The following is a 5798-nucleotide window of genomic DNA, read 5'->3' on the forward strand; positions in this document are numbered from 1 at the left end:
AAGAGCTGTGGGATAACATCAAGGACATCGTACATGAAGAAAACAAAAGGTGATTACACAGAGAGGGAAGAAAGAAAAGACCGAACTGGATGGCAGTGGAGACTTTTAAACTTGCACTAGAACATAGAGAGGCCAAAGTGAAAGGAAGAAATGCTGAAGTAAAAAAGATGAACAGAAGATTTTAAAGAGCAGCTCAAGAACACAAAGCAAAATAAGGTGTTTTATCAAAATGAATAAAGTGCACTAGAACATAGACAGGCCAAAGTGAAAGGAAGAAATGCTGAAGTAAAATAGATGAACAGAAGATTTTAAAGAGCAGCTCAAGAACACAAAGCAAAATAAGGTGTTTTATCAAAATGAATAAAGAGCTGGAGTTATAAAACCAAAAAGAAAGGATATGCTCAACATTTCTTAATCTGCAAGAATTGAAAGAGAAATTTCAACCTCAAGTTACAGTACAATGGGCCAAACCTTGAATGATGCAGGAAGCATCAAAAGAAGATGGAGGGAACACACAGTACTCATGCCAGAAAGAACTGGTCCACCCGAACATACAGCAGACGTATGATCAAGGACCAACGTGCATTTACAATGTCCCATTTTCCTTTTCACTTGCAGCTGAGTTACAGGCTCTGAAATTGACTTCTGATTCCTTTTTCGTAGGTGGGATTTTCAGTCTAATATTCTTAAAAAAATACATATAAAACCCACCTTGTCCAGTGCCTGGAGCATCTCCAGTGTGCAGTAAATAGTATTTTGCTTCACTTCTTCTTTTCCTCATTAAACATTGTAGATGGCAGTTGATCTTACTATGACTCCTGTGTTTAAACCCTTGAATTTGTCTCCCTTCCTCATAATTATCATTATTTTTCCATCTAGGCACCGGCTTCATGTTGAACCTTCACTCTTGACTGTATCTATGGTAGACTAATCACTCACTTTCGTAAAACCTTTGTAACCTTTGTGGAAGAAACCTTAAGAGTAATGCTGCTCAGCTTTTAAGTAGGACTTTGGTGGCCTAGTGGGTAAGGAGTTGTGCTGCCAACCCAAAGGCACGTTGTTGGAATTCATTAGCTGCTATGTGGGAGAGAGATAAGAAATCTCCTCCCATGTGAGTTATTGCCTGTAAAAAGCCACGGGGAGGTCAGCTATGAATTGGTTCTGACTCGAGGGCAATGAGAGAGAATAGAGACAGATGGGCTTGTTCTTCTAGTTGGAACTATAAAGTGGGTCCATCAGCCTTCCTCTGCTCTGACTCCTTCCTTCCTTCCTTCCTTCCTTCCTTCCTTCCTTCCTTCCTTCCTTCCCTCCTCCTCCTCCTCCTCTTCCTCCTTTCTCTCTCTCTTCCTCTCCCCCCCCTTCCTCATTTCTTTCTCTTTCTTTTCCCCTTTCCCTATTTATTTATTTTTTTTGGGGGGTGGGAAGTGCATGTTGAATGTGGATCCATGGGACACTGTGCTTATCCCTGTAGAAATGAGTGAAGAAGAAAACTCAGTCATCACCGTAAGGAGCTTGAGGATTGCTAGGAAAAAGCAACGATAACACAAAAGGCAATATCAAACCCACTGCCACTGAGTTTCAGATAGCATCTGAGAGTCAGATTTATGATGCCCCTGTAGGTGAGAGGAGAATTGCCCTTATGGTTTCCAAGGTCTTTCTCCTGCATGGGACCTGATGGGTTTGAACTTCCAACCTGTTGGCTAGCAGTCAAGTGTCTAAACCACAGTGTTATTAGAGACACTGGATAGTCTGTGATGTCAGTCACTGGATTTAGATGCCAAATTAACTTAAAGTGCTCACAGTTTTGTTGGACTGTGGTTGGTAGAAACTGTCGCGTCACAGGGGCTACAAGTATAGTGACCCATGAACAGCAGAATGAAACCTTGCCTTGTCCTATGTCGTCCTCACAATCTCTGCCATGCTCAAACCCGCTGGTGTAGTCATTGTGCGAATCCGTTTCAGTGATGGTTGTCCTATCTTTTGGTTGTTGAGATACTGAAACCTTTATTCACTTCAGGTGGGAATGTAAAATGGTTCAAGAGCTATGGAAAGTGATTTGGTGTTTTCTCAAATAGCTGGAAATAGAAATACCATTTGATCCAGCAATTGCACTGCTCATAATATACCCAAAAGAAACCAAAATGACCATCCAAACAGATGTTTGCACATCCATGTTTATTGCTGCATTATTCACAATAACAAAGAGGTGGAAACAACCCAAATACCCATCAACAAATGAATGGATTGAAAAACTATGGTATATCCACACAATGGAATATTATGCAGCATTGAAAGATAATGAACTCATAAAACATTACACAACATGGGCGACCCTGGAGGACATGATGCTTAGTGAAATGTCTCAGTCTCCAAAGGACAAATACCACATAACCCCACTGTTGTGAAGCATGACTGACATGGAGGCTGAGAGAAGAATAGGAAAAGAGAGGTAATGCACATGGCATTGGACCAGATGAAGGATAGAACTGTTTAGAAGGAATATGTGATTAGGAAAGACACTTTTGAATGATAAGCCTTAGACATCACAATTACAGATCCATGTAAAATGCAATCATTGCCAATTTAAAGCTTTATTTATGGTTTCTATTTGTTCAGTTGTAAGGCTTTTATTTTATTGATGGTCAAGGGTAATCCACTTTGGATACTGGAATCTTTAATTTCCTTCAATTAATGCTTCAATTTTCTTCACTTTCTGCAAACATTGTTGTGTCATCTGCATAACACAGGTTGTGGATGAGTCTTCCTACAATCCTGAAATGATATTCTTCTTAATGAAGTCCCCTTGCTTGAATTACTTGTTCAGCATACTTATTGAATAAATATGGAAAAAGACTATAACCCTGATGCACACCTTTCCTGATGTTAAACCACACAGTATCCCTGTGACTACATCATCTATGTACAGATTCCACCTGAACCCAATTAAATATTGTGGAGTTCCTGTTCCAACATTATCCATAATTTATTATGATCCACACAGTGAAACTCCTTGTCATAGTCAATAAAACACAAGTAAACATCTTTCTGCTATTCAGAAAGATCTGCTTTCAGCCAAGACCCATCTGACATTAGCTATTACATCCCTTGTTCCATTCTTTTTCTGAATCCAGCTTGAATTTCCAGAAGTTTCTGCTGTACTGCTTCACTTGTCTGGGTAGGTAAGGACTATTATTTCTTCATTTTACAGGTGTATAATATGAAACGAAGGGGATTAAATCACTTTCTCAAGGTCATGGTTATGTGGGAAGGAATTAGTGGTGGGATGACATGAGAGGATGAGAAAAGGACAGGAGCACTATGGGGTGCCGGGAGTCCACATCTGTGTTCCATCCTGAGGAGACCCTGCGACACTGGCAAACGGACTTGTTCCTGGTCTCCAAGCAGCTGTGACTTCAATTTAATAAAAAGAAATAACAATAAGGCTCCAGAGAGACCCAGCGGGATGAAAAGCTGTGGAGAGATGTTAAGGAGTCTCTTTGCTGAAATTAGAAATTGCAGCCATTGGGAGTGTCTGTTCATTTGGTGTGAATCTGAATGGAGCTAATGAACCTACAGGATTTTCATGACGGATTTGGTGGCAAGTTGTGTGGAGGTCTTCCAAGGGCAAAGGCTGCCATCCATGTCACTCCTCAAGACACAGGGTTCCTTCTGGAGCTCTGTTCTGCTTGGGCAGGTCAAGGGCTATCAGATGAACAAAACCACAGCCACTATCCAGGACTCAATTCAGCTTTTCTCAGATCCGCTTGTACCATGCCCAGTGTTGTGGACTCGTCTGGTACAGATCCCCTGGACTGTTTTGTTTTCTTCTGCTCCTGCCTCACTAGGCCATTCTGAGAGGCTTTCTTTAGGAACAGAAGACACACAGCATCTTTTTCTAATAGAGTAAGGCTGTCTACACATGAGCCAAAAAATGTACATCTTGGGGCTTTATAGGATTAAATATGTTTTGGCAAATGCTATAAATATGAAAGGAGGTCAGCGTAAAGACAAGCTAACAAGCTTTTAAGTTCCTATCGTGTTATCTTCCTGCAGAATGAATGATCATTTCAAGATGGGTCATTCTGTTCCGCTCGTCTTTAAGGAAACAAAGATTAGTATAATTCATAAACAACCAGGATGAGAAACAACCATTCATCAAGACCTGCAGGCGCATGCTGGGAAATGTCCTCTGCTCCTTCCTTCCTTTCCTCTGCCCTCCACGCTCAGAGGCCACGACAACAGCAGTCCCTGGTCCTGTTCATTATGTACAAATGGAGTTAACTCAGTTTGGCATCTGTTCCTTGTTTACAACAAAACACTCTTGTTCAGCCCTTTCCTGCTTCTCTGTGCTCTTTGCATGGATGCCCTTAAGTGACAAGGACAAGACATATTATAGGGGTGGGCGGGTCTAGAGTGCGAGAGAGGGATTGTTTTGTTTCCTTGGGAAATTGGTCAGAAAACCATTCTCTTCAGATCCATATTGCAAATTTGAAAGTGAAATAGCGCAGACTCCATTGTGCACTGTTGGTGCCGTAGTTAAGGCATTTGAGTGCTGATGAAAGCCTGGCGGTCTGAACCCTCTCACCAGTGTGAGAGATAAATGGGTCTTCTGCTTCCCATAAAGACTCAGAGCTTTGAAATCGGTGCGATCATTCTACACTGTCCTTCAGGATTGCTAGCAGTTGAAATTGACATCATGGCAGTGGGTTTTTGTCGTTTGTCTGTTTAATGTGTAGCAGAAGAAGGACAAGCTCATGTCCAGTGGGTGGAGTGGGGCCCTGCTGGACAGAGAGAATGCAAAAAGAATATGAGTTTTAATACGCAATAGCTTTGCTCATGGAACTTGCATGGAACCACCTGGCAAAGTGCTGGTACTGGTGGAGATTGAGCCCAGAGAGGAGGAAGGACCTTGAAAGATTCTTTCCAGGACTACCAATGCATCTTTGCTGACAATTGTTCTCTCTTATGTGTCTTCAGCCTTTCTTTGCTAATGAATGTTTCCCATAAATATGAAATATGCTCAGGTTTCTGTCCTCTTGACAAACAGCTGTTGTTAGCTTCTTTGTTGTTGTCAAATGGGCCCTGGATCCTGGTAACTCTGTGCATAATGGGACATAGTACTGTCTGTCCCTGGGCCAACTCCATGATCAAGTTCAGATGTGACGTTTGTGATCCCTGGGGCTTCTATTGGCTAATTTTTAGAAGTAGATTGTAGGCTTTTTCCCTACTGTGTCTTAGTTTGTAAACTCTGATAGAACTGTTCAGCATCATGGTAATATGCCAGTCGCTATTGTGAGGCACTTTTACTGGGCATTAAATCCAGGTCTTCTGTGTGGAAAATGAAAATTCTGTCATTGAACCAACACTGACCTCAGCATGACTTACAAGACCCTTAATAACCTGATTGATCTCTTTTTATCTTCCTGTTTCATTTCTAATTGCGTTGTCTTCTCTCATTCTATCACCAAGTAATAATGAATAATTATACTACAAAGATTCAGACATATGCCACTTTCAAACCTTTGTCCATGATCATTGCTCTTCCAGGAATATTTTTTTCTTTCCTTTCTCCTGACTAGTCTTCGATTATTCTTCTGTGTTGAACTTGAATGATTCTGCATGCAAGACCTCTGTTCCGGAAGTCTCACTTGTACTCTATAGCCATTAAGAGTCTTCCCCTGGTGTCCTTTCATGCACTGTTGCAGCAAGGGCCTCCAGTCTGTCCATATTACCCTGCATTTATGGTCATTGCTACTGACTTTTCCCATTGACCCTGGACTTGACAATGTGACTTGCTT

The sequence above is a fragment of the Elephantulus edwardii genome, unplaced genomic scaffold, assembly GCF_000299155.1.
Source record: "Elephantulus edwardii isolate Elephantulus edwardi_28Jun2011 unplaced genomic scaffold, EleEdw1.0 scaffold00003, whole genome shotgun sequence".
NCBI classification, from domain to species: domain Eukaryota; kingdom Metazoa; phylum Chordata; class Mammalia; order Macroscelidea; family Macroscelididae; genus Elephantulus; species Elephantulus edwardii.